Genomic DNA, 16,816 nt, shown 5'->3' on the forward strand with positions numbered 1-16,816 from the left:
TAGCAGCTTCTGAAGACGATTTTTTCCCATGACAGAAACGCTCGCACCGGTGTTCAGCTCCATACAAAGCGGCTTACCGCAAACGCTGACTGTCACAGTGAAGGGTGGTGACGGCGCGACGGTGTCGACTGGCCACATGTCAAACACGTCGGCAGAAACGTTGTCAACAGTGTTGACGTGACAAATGGCCCGGAACCTGTCATCAAGGAGCAAGGCGCGCTGGACAATCAATAGTCCCTTCATCCTGTACTTTACATATAAAGGGCAGGTATACAGAACCCTTTCGACAGCTCTCGCTAGGTCATCTTGAAGACAACTGTTGAAAAACAATGCACGAGTGGGAACGAGACCTTTTGGTTGGAAAAAAAGCCTTGCAGAGAAGCCGACTTACAACAAGTGGTATAGCACACATCAAGATCGTTCGATGACCAACACGGGTTTTTAGAGCTTAACCAGGAAAAAGGCGCAGGTGTTCAGCAGACCTTCGATCACCTTTCGGTGCACAGGAGTACTGCTAGACAAACGCGTCATGGAGGAGGCGTTGGTCCGGCGGGGCAGTCAGGGTCACGAAATGCGCGTGGTCGCGTCACAGATCTGAGATAAAGCAGGCACAATACAAGCTTACTATGATCTTCAGAATTCTTAGCCAAACTCATGCAGTCAAAAACAAAATCTACTCACTATTGTGATGTTCACAACGTGCGTAGAACCCCTTGCCTAGCAACTTGTTTCCGTATCTCCCCGCGGCGCCTTGACGGCAATCAGCGTTCCACCCGGTGGCTTCCGCTACAGGCGCACTGTGTGATGCAAACAATGTTACATTCCCTACATACGTTGGAAGCACGGTGTAATCGTGTTGGAAACCTCTGGTAGCAAAAAAAAAAACGGTGCGCTTGCCGCCGCTGTGACGACGCACTCGCCCGCAAGCCGCCGTTCATTGCTGTTCGTCGGCAATCGTCGCACAGTCACTACACTTTCTGATTGTTCCCGAGTTGAACAGAGTCTGAACCAAGACCGACTGAAATACAGACCTGCACAGAAAACAGGGTCCTATGGGACCTCGTGCGCCAACTTTCGTTACCTTTCTCGCCGTTGAGGGCATTTGATTTAGTTGTGCAATCTGCACAACGATGGAATGCTCTTGGGACGCACGCTGCGATCGTCTGCTACGATAGCGGGAGTTTGGAATGTGTGTGACGGGGTGACCGAGCTGTGCATGCTCCCTGCTACGTTTGTGCGAGACGGCGTTAAATGCTGAATTGTCGTGATATCGTGGAGGATGCACGGCTATGCAGGGAAAAGTGATGTAGGCCTAGGCTAGCTCAGGCTTGGCGCAGCAACAGTGCTCCCTCATCCCGGACCGGTTCCTCCCTCTCATTCCACCGGCTCTCCTGTTGTCCCGCGCGGTGATGGCGCGAAGCTCAAAGAGGCGAGAGCGCTTGGACGCACAGATGGTGCAATGCGACGGCTGCCAGAGATGGGTCTGCCTCTACGAGACCGACTTTGAGGATCTTCAGACAGCCAATGCAGCGGTCTCGTTTACTTGCAAGCTGTGTGTGCGGTTGGAGGCGTTCAGTGCCAGGCTATGCACGGCGGAGGAGGAGGTGACGACCTTTCGGCGAGACGCCGCTCGGGCATCGCAGCAGGCAAGGGGGTTACCGATCACACACGGGGATGAAGCTGCCGACTTGGCGCCCGACCAGGGACCCCAGGTGAGTGTCCTGCCTAAACCCTCGACCCAGCCCAGCGGGGAGCTACCTGCAGTGGCCACGGACGGCCCTATCGTAGGCCATGCCTCTTTGACAGGGGGTGGTGATAAGCACATCCAGCAGGAGCAAGCGGCGAGCGACCACCAGTCGACAGCTGTTGAAATGCTAAATAACGAAGTGTCTAAAGGTACGTCCGATGTATCCATTCAAATCTCTTAAAGATACGGCGGAAGTCGATATACATGGCTCATGGCTATATGCACGTCGAACGCCACATTCCGTTTGCTACGCGTGAAAATCTTATCCAGGTCTCTAATATCAGCTAGCTGTGCGACTCTCGATGAGGTGCTACGAAGAGTTCATCCCTTCTAACATATAGATCACGGTCTTCACTCAGGGTTGTGTAGGGCATGCAAGCATCGCTGTCACGCACATATATCTGCAAGCGATGCGACGTATACTGCTCCAGCTCCACCAGCTGGCATATCGAGATACGCACATTCACGAGCAGCTTTCGCTTCGCACTAAACTATCACCTCGATTTGCCCATAATGCAAGCGAGCTATTCCTAGCATTTACGCTGTCTTGGGTCCTGCATCGACCTCCGAAGATCTAGTGCCGGCACAACTCACACACCTCGCCGTGCAGAACATTCGGCAGTCCAAAGTATATGTGAAATGGCATTATGCTTGTTCCTTGCATGTAGACAGAGGAAACAGGATGTTTCTAGTTAAATTCTTCGTTTAAATTCTACCTCAGAGCCATGGCACAAGACATGCCGAATCTACTAGAGGCCTGCGCTGCTACGGCAGCCAGCTGCACATCGACTCGTCGAGGTGAAGACCTACTGCACCGCAATACATGAGTGCACAACCGAAAAGCCGGAAGCGCGAACGATCTGAATTCCCTACGAACAGCAATGTTCTTTGGTATTTAGGGGAAGACTAGACTAAAATGCTCAGCCTGCATCTTTTTATCGTCGTTGAATTTTGCGTACATGTAGTTTAAACCCCCGCATGCTCGAGGTTAGCGTGACCCGATTCAATGGCCGCGCAGCTTTGAAACGAGCGGGAGATATGCATGTGTCGCCGGACTTATAGGTACGCGGTAGAAATGCGCGCTGCACATTTCGTTGCAGAAGCTGACTATTGGAATTTTGCAGAGTGTGCCATGCAAGTGATCGTTGCTACAAGCACACATCCATGTTCAAACGGCTGGCCTACCCCGAGGCGCATAAATGTTCAACCGTGGACGTATCAATGATTGAAGAGAGGACAGATTTTCATAATATTGGGCTCGAAATTGATAGCTACCAGTGCTCGGTGTTAGATAAGTTCTGCCTTGACCATGCACAATTCAGTGTTTTAGGTGTGGTCTGTAGCTATAAGTTCGAACAGTTCGCCTGTCAAGTCAGCGGCGCCAGCGATGGACCGGCGGAGCGATTTTCCACGTTACACCGCTGTCTAGCTAGAAAGCCTACCTAGGCGGCGTTTGACATTCGGCTGCTTTTTGTGGGCCCCGTAATTGAAAGCAACGCCTTCAGAAACGCGTTAAATGTTAAAAAATGTATTCTCTTCAACAGTTTCACTCCAGGCTGTCAAAGCAGGCAGACGCTGATAAAGCAGTTGAGCATTCCAGTCGAAACCAAACATCCGCATGTCTTTAGAGATCTGTAAAATCTCCTTCAGTTTATAAAATTATTAGAATAGGTCACTTTCCGATTGCTGGGACATAGACCCTCATGATAGCGCTGCCACGTCAATAAGGACCACACCAGACCGAAAACTTCTCATATAACATAGCTAACCAAGGTATAACTTACAGCGTTGTGTTGAGTTTTATGGTGCATAAGCGACTAATACTGCCATGCACCAAGAACAAGGTTTAATGTATTTATTTTGTGTGTAATGACTAAAATATTCTTTAGGATGTAGCTTGTTTAGGAACATTTCAGGAAACCAAAAATGCAGGAAATTTGCACGTCTCTCCTAGGATCATGCTGGGATGGAAAGAGATCTGTTGCAAATTGTACAAAATGTTTTCCTCTTATTTTCTCGACTCTGGCGTACGTGTAAGTAAGATATGGTTTATTGTTCGTTCATCTCCACACTCCTTGCATATTGGTTTGTCCTCTTTCATAATATGAAGCTGTGTGTGAGGTGTGGGTATCTGTTTTGTGAAGATGACCTAAATGTCCTCATTGTTGTGTTTTTGATGGCTGCACGATTTCCATTCCTCGATGACAGGTTCTACAAAGTATAGTTTGTAGCTTATTTCAATGTTTCAAAAATTCTGCCATTTCACTCTCACTTTTCTTTGTATAAGCTTCTTAATATCTTCATGCCGCATATTCACCGTCTGTAATTTAGCATTGTGGCAAGGTAACATGGTTATTTCTTTTCATCACCTTTCAAGACAGCTGTCCCGATTTCATAAAGTGTAGGGTTTCTGACGACAGGAACTCCTTGGAAGTCATAGAAATAAATGAGGTCCACAATCATGAGCTATTTAGGGTATGCATATACATGTCCATCGCTCAGTGGAATGGTGTCAGTACGCTGTTAGAACAGGTCTTGTGGTAACAACCATTGTCTGAGGTGGTCCTTTAATGGGCATTGAAATGCCATGTAACTGCAGGTACTGACAGAACTCTTGATCATGTTATGTGATAATGCCATCCTTGCATAGGTATACATTTCAGAATCTGCAGTGCACCACTTGACCATTTGCCACCAGTTTGTGTGAAAATGTATTTTTCATGCATGTTAACCAGTATTTAACAGATGGACCCTGTGCACAAGCCAAAAGTGCCAAGAGCCAATTGTCACGAGGCCACACTACATGGCAGGAGTTGTTAAGCCAAGCTTACAAAGTTATATTTGAAATATGTTCTGGGACGTTTCAGCTAAGAAAGGTTACTCCTAGGCCATGGAGGCATGTTTGTACAGTTTGGTTAACGTGAGGCTTACAGAGGTCTATGCCAGGTTGTCTATCACATAACAGGGCAGCCTACGACCGTATGCTAATGAGTATGTCTGAGATAACAGAGACACGAATTAAGGAATTAGTAATTAAGTTTGTAGCAAAGAGCATGTAAATTAAGTGAAATCCACAGTGGGATCTGCAGACAAGAGCCATTAACGTTGGCGCATCATACCCTTACAGGTGGAGATTAACTCCCTAATTTTTTGTCTGCTCAAAGCTTGTCATATTCTTCGTTCTTCCAGGTGAGGAAGATGTGAAAATGATAGCATCGAGAATGCCAGAGACCATCGTTAACAAGGATGCTGATCCCGACAGCGTAAAAAGGAATTTTAGAAAAGATGGGTGACTAGTAATGCTGGCAACAGTTGAAGCTAAGCGGAAAGACATGAAATTGAAATGCAACGTATGCAGAGATATGTTGCGAGACGACCAGTCTGTGGTGTGCGACATCTGTCTCCGTTAGTTTCATCAAGTGATTGGCCAAAGCAGATGGGGCTTGTGGTTTTGTGATAAGTGCAGTGTAGTAGCATAGATGCAACCTTGCCCATTAACAATTTGAGTGCAGTAAGTGCATTGTTTTGTTTTTGTAGGATGTTCATGGTTTCCATGCAAACATTACGAGAAATTTCTTCCTAGAGAATGTTTGCTGAAATGTGAATATAATGTGCAATAAAACTAGTGTTTTCTTGCCATTTACTTTTCCTTGTATACATTAGTTCTGTGAAGGAAACCACATGCTAGAAGGAAATGTAATGGCATGCATTTTGATACTTGGCCCCGTTGTGCTGGCTCAGTAGTTAGAGTGCTCGGCTGCTGAACCCATAGATGCAGATTTGGTTCCAGCCACAGCAGGGGCATTTCAATAGAGGCGAAACAATAGGCCGTCATGCACCGTGCGGTGTCAGTGCATGTAACAGAACCCCAGGTGGTCGAAATTATACCGGAGCCCTCAGCTATAATGTTCCTCATAGCCGTAGTTACTTTGGGATGCTAAACCAGATATTATATATCACATCATACTCTGAGTAAGATGCTATTCATGGTCAGTTAATCATACACTAAATGACCAATGTTTTTCTGCATGGTACAGCAGCTATTGTACAATTTTATTTTAGCCTTCATGAAGAATATCACACTGGCTCCACATGGCCTTCTGTCGACCCTTGATATGTATCACAATCACACACCCAAGTATGTATTTGTCTAAGGGCACCTATGGATGAAAGAAGGGAACCGTTACTTTCCATTTGTCAGAACTGAAATGCATGATCCACATCATTCCTGTAATTCAACTACCTGCTACTGTTCAGCATTGATGCAAGTTTCAAAGAACTGCAATTAGCAAATTAATCCAAGCAGGAAACCATGTTAAGAACTGCTTCGGTTTCATCTTTAACAACTGTTTGAGAACTAAAATTTGCCAAATGTTGCAAAACATAGATGAGAGGTTACAAAATCTGAAAAATAACACATCCTACCTGTGGCATGTAGGATTTCACATTCTAAAGTGACATATGTAGCTATGAAGAATACTATAGTGGAGAGCTCCAGATTAATTCGACTGCCCGGGCTTTGTACTTTGCGTTGACATCTTGCAGGAAACAGATGCATTTGCATTTCACCTGCACCAAAGTGCGACTGCCATCACTGACATTAAACATCACGACCTTGAGGCAAGTATCCGAACGTGCCGCTGAGATCGCAGCGTGTACGTACGTGCTATACACGTCAACCTTTCTAGCATTAAAGCTGTCACATGCATGGCAGATATTCATGTTCAGCTTTGGACTGACAAGTTTAAAAGTGTACCATTTGTGTTTGTTTAGCATGAAAAACAAAGGAAACTAAGGAAAAACGAAAAAAAAATGAACATAATATATTGAAGAAGCACTTGTCATTAACACACAAAGCATATTCGTTCCTTTATTAAAGTGGCCTTCAACAATAGTACAAAGCCTGAACATTTAGGAAGGTGCTGTGCCAGGCAGCTATTTTACAGAAACCTGAACCATTTCACCTGTAGCAATGCGCATCTCGGCGGTGTGGGCTGGGCACTTATTTTTCGGTCCACTCCAACATGCGAAAACTGCCTCATGTGCATTCCCATTTTCAGAGTTTTGAGCTCTGCAGTGCAGTCTGATAACAGATTGTCGCCGACTTATTTTCGTCTGACTGTTGCACAGCGCGTGTAAATAAATTGCCAATGCACCTAATAAACACTGACATGCACGTGGAACATCGCCAATCATAAACGGAGACACTGATGTCCGTCCATGCATCGGCTCACTCATCACAGCACTCTCGTAGTCTCACACAGCACTCTAGTAGGACGTAATCCGTACATCGCAGCATCTCACGGTAATCACAAACCACACCTCCAGTTGTACAACAAACACGAATGACGCGATGCTTGGGCTAGAGACACACCGGCGGTACCCAGCTTTTTCAGCGCCGTATAGGAGGTATGCACGTGACGTCATCCGCTAGGGGAGCTAGCGGCCAGCGCAGAATTCGCCATACACGTGGTCGTGTGTGTGGGCGCCGCACCCAGCCGCAGTATTCAACTCGTTCTGATCCGTGGGGGAAGCCTTTCGCGCATTTACAGAATTCCTTTGTGCACCAGCGAAAACCATGCGAGCGAGTGGATACACCCGTGGACTTCTTGGAACAAGAAAAACGACTGTCTGGACAAAATGTTCAACTTTGTGAAAACACCGGCTCGTACAACCGCGGTAACTTCGTCGAGGTGTGTCGTGTACTACAAGACCACTGCTTCGCGTTGAATTCCCTGACATCGGTGCCTGCAATGTGAAGTGCGGTCTTAAGTTTTGCGACAGGTGAAGAAATTAAAACGTACTAAGCCATGAATGTGTTTTAATTTTTGACAAGAAAGCGAGGCGAAGAGCCACACGTGCGTGAGGGTGTCTATGACCGGCTTGCCGTTTTTAGAGGTGAGCACATTGCGACGTGTCTGTTTGCTTAGCTAACGCTGTCACCTCCTCCGACTTGCAAGTGACATGTTACAACTTTATCAAGCGTTATCGCTGCACGTCGCGTTGTTGCGAACCTAGGTTCCATGAGCAAAGTAGAGTTCTGGGCTAGTTGGTTCTGGGACATGATTACTGGGAGGCTTAGCGCGGAACAGACAAGGACAAGAGAAGCACACAGGACGAGCGCTAACTTACAACTAAAATTGGAAGGGGAAAGTGTACGAACTCAAGGAAAAATATGTGCGCATGCTCTATAAAGCGCTGAATTTGCATGACTGGAAAGATAATTCAAGATAATCTAGGGCCACCCAAAGGCAGATAAAACAGAACAAATAGAGAAGAAATACCGGAAGCATACAAAAAAGGCTGTGGCTAAAGGTACGTCGGACGGACCCGATCAATGGTCTTAAAGGTACGTCCGACGGACCCAGTGCGATTTTCTTCGGGATACGTCGGACGGATCCGGGAAATATTTTTCAGAGGTACGGCGGACGGACCCGATCGGTAGGGTTCTTCCGACGGACCCAACACATTTTTTCCGATATGGGCCTTGGGATCCGTCGGGAAAGCCGGACGGATCCGAGATCCTCAGATGTGGTTGTAGCAACAACATGGTAGCCATATGTAGCCAAATCGAAGTTGGTATGAGGTGTACGTGCGAGGTGCAAGAAGTATGTACAGTCGTGCCCCGTTAATATGACCCCCGTTAATATGGACGACCCGGATTATGGACAGTTTTTCTGGGGACGAAACCTTTTCAATGTATTTATGCCTCGTTAATATGGAAACTCGCTGTCCGGACAATGGACAGGGGAAGAATGCACGCGCCCCACTTGGGCCCATGTATTTTTGTCTCGTTAATATGGACAGTGCTTGAAAAAAAGAAGAGTAGTCCGAACGCAAGTTAAAGAAGGGCGCGCCGCCCGCGAATCTACGCGACAGCCGATACGGCGGGATGCCTGAACGAGTCCTGTGGGGTTGGAAAGAACTAAAGCGGGCGTGTCGCCGTTCTGAGGGAGCGGGGAGGGGGGGATGGGAGCGTAAGAGCGGAGAGGAACGTACATAGCAAACCGAGGGTCAGCGTAAGAAAGACCCCGAAAGGGGGGAAACAGGAGATTTTTGGGTGCAGCGGAAGTGCCGCCGCAGTCGAGAAAACAGCAGCATGTGGTTGCAATAAATTTTGCTGAACGTGAACAGAGAGGCCGGTAAAAGCGTAAGAAAGAAATGACAGGAAGAAAGACAAGTGCCTACAGTGGCGGTGGGAACTGAAGTTTTCTTTCCCAAAGCGCAATGTGTGTTCCATGAAGCCGTTAACGCTTTTCGGTGAGAGTTAAGACACACTCACAAAGTAGAGCGACAAAAGAAAGGCGACGTACGAACACGCAGCCGGGACCGAACGTCCAGTCCTGGACGCGCTTCCCTCTCATGCTCCTGGTTTTCATCCCTGTTGCGCTGCTGAACTGCCAAACTTTGTACACTAGGCGGTCCGTATGTCGGCTTCGCTTTGGGTCAACGATGCGGCCTTGACAAGGTCTGAGCTCTTCGTAGTCGGCTAGCCGTCGTTCTAAACTGTACTTCAGCTTGCAGTGTTTGTTTTATGGGAACACATAAAAACGGCGCCAAGAAGATGGGATGTTCGATAGCCCTCTGCATAGCAGCTTGCCAACTTGACTCCCTCGCTTTCTTACAGAAACAGTACAAGGCAAAAAAAAAAAAAAAAGAATCAGAAGAACTGAAAGGCAGAAAGCTTAACTAGGCAAAAAAGTGCACAGCATCAGGAGCCTGTAGCCCTCAACTTGAGTCTGGCTTTTGGCATGGGGGGAGTTAAACGCAAAAGAACAGAGCTGAACGTAGGCGCGAAGAAATCGGTGAATAAGAGCGGCAAAAGCCATCTCAGTCAATCCAAGCTGCGAGGGACTAGTATCGACAGCTCAGCTGTTTCCTCGCCTCAGGAGAATCTCAAGCAGCTACTTAGCGGCTACTTAGCTCAGTGAAGAGGCCATTTAGGAAGTGGCGGTGAGTAGAGAATCAGACGCTGATTAATCGGCCAGTGAGGAGTTCGTGCTCGAAAGGTCGACCAACACAAAGCCCAACATCACGGGTGTCATGGTAAGCGAGTCGCTTCAGACTGCACTACAATTTTTCGAAGACAACAATGACAAGGATAATGCACTCAAAATTTCCTGTTTTCTGTGAAATTTTGAGTCCAGTGTACACCGTCATGTACAAAAGCAGTCGTTAACTGCAATTCTCTTTTCTCAATAAAATCCTTTTTGTTTTTATTCATGACTCGTTATTATGGATGACTCGCTTTATGGACAGTTTTGGTCGGAAACCAAAGTGTCCATATTAACGAGGCACGACTGTACTACATACTGCATGCGTGAAATGTGAAATTACAAAGAATAGTACAGTGGCAAGAATAGTGCCTAGAATGGGTGATATACTACGTGATGGCATGATGATAGGTTTACGTGAGTTGCACCGCGGCAGGGTGGCAAGCACGACCAGAGCGCAAGCGCATGTAATCGCGGTGTTGACGGCCAGCCCGCGGCCCGCACGCCCGCTCATTTGGTCCTCATCATGTGGATTAACGTCTACGACGGTCGTTATGTAATTATGTAGTTTTGATTCTTCAAAGTTTGGTCACTTCCATCTGTGATGAGATGCGTCACTTAACGCATCGCTTTCTGCTCGCATTAAGGTTTGGTGCTGCAAGTTCTACGTAGTACATATACAAGCGGCGCTGAAAAAGCTGGGTACCGCCGGCGTGTCTCTAGCCCAAGCATCGCGTCATTCGTGTTTGTTGTACAACTGGAGGTGTGGTTTGTGCTTACCGTGAGATGCTTTGATTACGGATTACATCCTACTAGAGTGCTGTGTGAGACTACGCGAAGAGTGCTGTGATGAGTGCGCCGATGTCCGGACGGACATCAGTGTGTCCGTTTATGATCGGCGATGTTGCACGTGCATGTCAGTGTTTATTAGGTGCAGTGGTAATTTATTTACACGCGCTGTGCAACAATCAGACGAAAATAAGTCATTGACAATTTGTTAGCCTGTACTACAGAGCTCAAAACTCGGAAAATGGGAATGCACATGATGCAGTTTTCGCATGTTGGAGTGACCGAAAAATAAGTGCCCAGCCCACACCGCCGGGATGCGCATTACTACAGGTGAAATGGTTCAGGTTTCTGTAAAATAGCTGCCTGGCACAGCACCTTTCTAAATGTTCAGGCTTTGTACTATTGTTGAAGGCCACTTTATCATTAATAAAGGAACGAATATGCTTTATGTGTTTGACTAGTGCTTTTTCAACATATTATGTTCATTTTATTTTTTCGTTTTTCCTTAGTTTCCTTTGTTTTTCATGCTAGACAAACACAAATAGTACACTTTTAAACTTGTCAGTCCAAAGCTGAACATGAATATCTGCCATGCATTTGACAGCTTTAATGCTACAAAGGTTGACGTGTATAGCATGTACGTACACGCTGCGACATCTTAGTGGCACTTTCGGCTAGTTGCCCCAAGGTCGTGATGTTTAATACCAGTGATGGCAGTCGCACTTTGGTGCAGGTGAAATGCAAATGCTACAAAGCCCGGGTAGTCAAATTAGTCTGGAGCTCTCCACTACGGTATTCTTCATAGCTACATATGTCACTTTAGGATGTGAAACCCTACATGCCACAGGTAGGCTGCATTGTTTTTTAGATTTTGTAACCTGTCATCTATGTTTTGCAACATTTGGCTAATTTTAGTTCTCGAACAGTTGCTAAAGATGAAACCGAAGCAGTTCTTGGCGTGGTTTCCTGATTGGATTAATTTGCTAATTGCAGTTCTTTGAAACTTGCATCAATGCTGGACAGTTCAAATAGCAAGCAGTTTAATTACAGAAATGATGTGGATCATGCATTTCAGTTCTGAGAAGTGGAAAGTAACGGTCCCCTCCTTGCATGCATAGGTGCCCTTAGACAAATACATACTCGGGTGTGTGATGGTGACTCATATCAAGGGTCAACAGAAGGCCATGTGGAGCCAGTGTGATATTCTTTATGAAGGCTAAAGTAAAATTGTACAACAGCTGCTGTCCCATGCAGAAAAAAATTGATCATTTAGTGTATGATTAACTGACCATGAATAGCATCTTACTTAGAGTATGATGTGATACGAGCCCACTTATAATGGCCCCACTTAAGACGAACTTTCGCTTATAACGAACGAGACCGGAGTGACCGCCAAAATATACATTACTTCAATGGCACAAGATCGCACGTATAACGAACGTCCTTGAGCGCTGCCGATCGGTTACAGCGAACGGACGGCGTAATCCCGGCGCCCCGATACGAGATAATGGTGGGCATCCATCCCTTTTGGTCTGTTTTCGCAATCCTCCTCGCAAGCGAGCTACCCTTTGCTCGCCAACGCGTGCTGCCTACGAGTGTCGGCGCGTGGTGTGGTGGTGGTGGTGGTGGTGACTATGGTTTAATTTTTGGGGAGGGGATACTGGTCACGTCTTATGTTGGCCATCTTTGTGGCATCACTCTTGTTGACCAGGGGGAAGGGGAAGTTGGAATTAGGGGAAGGTTGGGGAGGGGAATGGTGTGGCCTCCAAGGCCACGCTGCCGCCTTTCCTCGGAACTTCACTCCCCTCTCCTATCGCCATTCCCTCGTCTTCGCCTGTCTCCACGGCGCCGGCCGCCGGCATAGTCTTCGAAGTTTCGTCGTTTCGTTTCCTGGCTGTTCCATTGAGTGGCCGTGCCAGGGGCGCGGGGCGCCAGGAGGCAGGCCTCTTCATACGCTAGCGGTTGTACTGTTTGCACGGGCGGACTGAATGCGCAGCGGCACGCGCATTCAGTACGGCGGTGACGGTTCGTGACCTCCGAGATTTGCGGAGGTAATCTCGGAGGCCATGGGCGGTTGAAAGCAACTACGGTAGGAGCCAACAGGTGGCAGCACTGACGCTCAGGGATGCCTCTCATTGGTCTCCCCCGCTGTGTGTCCGTTCCGTTCCATAGGGAACCAAAGCTGGAGTTTGCTCCGCGACTCCAGCGCTCGGTTTCCAGCGGAGCGGAGAGGAACTACAAAACCTACGCGCATCCGCGCCCGCGCAGCGCGCGGCTGTCCGCGGAGTCTGCACAGCCCGCTCGCTCGGGAGCGCGTGCTACAGGCAGCCGCACGTGCACGCGGAGCGGGAGAAGGAGAGTGAGGACGAGGGGGGATGGTCGTGCGTCTGTGCGCGCAAAGCCGGCGCTGTTTGCCAGTGGTGTTTCTTATTTTTGCTTTTTTCTGTGCCCCGGCTGACATAGAGGCTGGCTGGAGGCACGCTTTTTATAGGTGCTTTCGAAAGTGAGAAATTATGATTAATTGATCGCCGCGGACATTGTTTTCAAAGAGCGCTTCTTGGCAGGCTCAGACAAAAAAAACAACAACAACATGAACGCGAATTCGGTACTCGAAGGCAGAGGCAAGCGACAGGTATTTTGAAAGACTTGAGGCGGCACCTCTTCATGTCACTTCCATGTTGCTCAGAGAATGAAGGGTGCAGCCTTCTCGTTGAGAATTGATACGCGTGTACACAGCGACGAGTGCTCCAGGCGCTGGTTGGGGAGCTTCCTTTCAATTTGTGACTGCTCACTTGAAAGGGGCCTATTCAACTCTTTGGGGACAGACGTTTTAGGCGATGCTGCCGGCGCCGTGGTGCCTGTTTTCGGCGCGTTTAGGACGCGTTCCCTACAAAGGCACAAAGCATGCCGCCTTGTATACCCTTTGGTTCCTGCTGACAGCGGTCAGGGGGAGTTCGCTGCTGTGGCGCTGCCATCCGAAATCAATGACTTATCTACCTTTAACGATGAGAGGTTTCTTAACGACCTGGATCACTGACGAGAAGCCGAGGCATGCCATTTTTTCGGCAGTTTCCTCTCTCCGCGAGAGAACGAGGAAATGCCTGACGACTTTTCATGCAGGCGGGGACATCTCTCCAAGTAAACCTTTGTCTTCTTAATTCCACAGCTACGCTGTGCAATCCCTAGTTCAGTTATCTCTAGCGAATGCGCAGTTTTGAGCTCCCGAAGCAGGATCGCGTATGAGGATAGAACGATTGACGTATGTGTTTTCCCTTTACAGGCGCCGAGTGATGGCATTAATGACATATATCTGTTTCTTGAGGCCGACTTGGTTCCGCGATGGCTGCTGCGGCACCGCCAGTTACAAACAGAGGTGCGAGATACCTAAAAAAAAAACCGACGACCATCGTTTCAACACGAAAGGGAGAAGAGAGAAAAACACTTTCCCGAGTTTTGCGAAAAAGCGCGCCGTCACTTTTTCATTCCAGTTTTTTTTTTTTTTTTCTTGCCCCCTTTGTTAGAGCGCGACGGCGGCCACAATGCGGCCGGAGGAGGAGAGAAACAACCGAGCGCGCGCGCGCAAACACGTGCTGGAAAGCAGCGCGGAGCAGACGACAGCATGCTTTTCTATGAGGCGGGGAGCAGACGACGCGGCCGGGCTGCGCGTAGATTTTGACGTGGTCTCCATGGAGGGCGCTGACGCACAGAGCGGCGCAGCGCCCCCTGGCCCAGGTTTTCTCCCCTATTCCTTAGGCACTTCCTCGCTTGCCTCGCGTGATTATCGCACGTGCGCACGTGCTCCGTCAGTTGCGGCGCTTTGTTGTCAGTTTCGTGTGTGTGGTGTGAGCGCTTCGTCTGTCGGGCCTGAGTCGTATTATTCGGGATGGCGGACGGGAATTGCCTGCCTCCAGCGGTCACGAAACGAAAAGCGCTGGACATGGCAACGAAGCGAGCAATTGTGACGGAACTGTCTCAAGGTGCTAAAAATTGCGAGCTGGTGAAGAAGTACAACGTGTCGAAATCAACCATCTCGACAATTCTGAAGAATAAGGAAAATATCGCCAGCTCCGACGCCAACACAGCGGACAGAAAGCGCCTGCGGAAGGCCACCTATGCGGACGTAGAGGATGCACTGCTGAAGTGGTTCGTCGACGCACGGGCTCGCAACATTCCGATAAGTGGACCAATGATGCTGGGCAAAGCCAAAGACTTCGCATTCCCGACTTCTGCCCAGGCAATGGCTGGCTACATCGGTTCAAAGTGCGGCATGGGATTGTTTTTAAATCGGCAGTGACTGTACTTTTCCTGCCGCCCAATACCACATCTAAAGTGCAGCCTCTTGATTTGGGCATAATACGCTCCTTTAAGGCATCATATAGGCGCCGCATTGTGCAGCGCTTGCTCATCGCCGTTGACCGTCCGGCCGCTTGCGTGTGAAACTGTTTCCGCAAGGCCGGCTTCGTCGACGCAGTACCGGACGTCGGGCCTGATGCCTCCGATGATGATGATTCCGGCAGCGATTTGTGGCAGCGCATCGTCGACTCCGACATGGGAGGCCCTGGCGTTGGTTGGCAGGATTTTATTTCTGCGGATGAAGACGCGGATATTGCGGAACCGTGCACGGACGAAGGCATCGTTTCTGAAGTGCGGGCCAAGAGCGACGCGTTAGAATCAGATGAAGATGAAACGTCTGAGCCAGCACCCGTAAGCACATCTGTAGCAATGGGCTATATAGAGGGCCTCAGACAACTTGTCTATGCCAAGGCACTCGGCGAAGAGCACGCTAGTGCTTTAAATAAACTGGAGACCGCCCTCATCGCATCTGCACTGCAGAAACAGACGAGCATCACAGACTTTTTTGCTAAGGAATAAATCTCGTATTTTGACCGCCTTTTTTTTTCTTCTCTTTTTTAGTTTGTGGTCCAGTTACTACGAACTTCGGGATATAACGAACGGACGCCGCGTGACGCTCAGGTTCGTTATAAGCGGGCTCGACTTATATATCTGGTTTAGCATCCCAAAATAACTACGGCTATGAGGAACACAATAGTTGAGGGCTCCGGTATAATTTCGACCACCTGGGGTTCTTCTACATGCACTGACACCGCAGGGTGCATGGCGGCCTATTGTTTCGCCTCTATTGAAATGCCCCTGCTGTGGCTGAAACCAAATCTGCATCTTTGGGTTCAGCAGCCAAGCACTCTAACTACTGAGCCAGCACAACGGGGCTAAGTATCAAAATGCATGCCATTACATTTCCTTCTAGCCTGTGGTTTCCTTCACAGAACTAATGTATACAAGGAAAAGTAAATGGCAAGAAAACACTAGTTTTATTGCACATTATATTCACATTTCAGCAAACATTCTCTAGGAAGAAATTTCTCGTAATGTTTGCATGGAAACCATGAACATCTTACAAAAGCAAAACAATGCACTTACTGCACTCCAATTGTTAATGGGCAAGGTTGCATCTATGCTACTACACTGCACTTATCACAAAACCACAAGCCCCATCTGCTTTGGTCAATCACTTGATGAAACTAACGGAGACAGATGTCGCACACCACAGACTGGTCGTCTCGCAACATATCTCTGCATACGTTACATTTCAATTTCATGCCTTTCCACTTAGCTTCAACTGTTGCCAGCATTACTAGTCACCCATCTTTTCTGAAATTCCTTTTTACGCTGTTGGGATCAGCATCCTTGTTAACGATGGTCTCTGGCATTTTCGATGCTATCATTTTCACATCTTCCTCATCTGGAAGAACGAAGGAAATGACAAGCTTTGAGCAGACAAAAAATTAGGGAGACTCCTAATCTCCACCTGTAAGGGTATGGTGTGCCAGTGTTAATGGTTCTTGTCTGCAGATCCCACTGTGGATTCCCGTTAATTGACATGCCCTTTGCTACAAACATAATTACTAATTCCTTAATTCATGTCTCTGTTATCTCAGATATACTCATTAGCATACGGTCGTGGGCTGCCCTGTTAGGTGATAGACAACCTGGCATAGACCTCTGTAAGCCTCAACCTTTCTTAATTGGAGCTGAAACGTCCCAGAACATATTTCAAATATTACTTTGTAAGCTTTACTTAACAGCTCCTGCCATGTCGTGTGGCCTCGTGACATTTGGCTCGTGGCACTTTTGGCTTGTGCACAGGGGTCATCTGTTAAACACTGGTTAACATGCATGAAAAATACATTTTCACACAAACTGGTGGCAAATGGTCAAGTGGTGCACTGCAGATTCTGAAATGTATACCTATATTCATGCAAGGATC

The 16,816-nt window shown here is 47.9% G+C and overlaps 1 pseudogene; it reads left to right on the top strand.

Annotated features, from left to right (window-relative positions):
- Positions 1–1,409: 1,409 nt before the first annotated feature.
- LOC146206968 (uncharacterized) lies at positions 1,410–15,402 on the top strand (annotated as a pseudogene).
- Positions 15,403–16,816: the final 1,414 nt, after the last annotated feature.

The sequence above is a fragment of the Amblyomma maculatum genome, chromosome 1 (genome assembly GCF_055883805.1).
Source record: "Amblyomma maculatum isolate TAMU_Amacu chromosome 1, ASM5588380v1, whole genome shotgun sequence".
Taxonomy (NCBI): Eukaryota; Metazoa; Arthropoda; class Arachnida; order Ixodida; family Ixodidae; genus Amblyomma; species Amblyomma maculatum.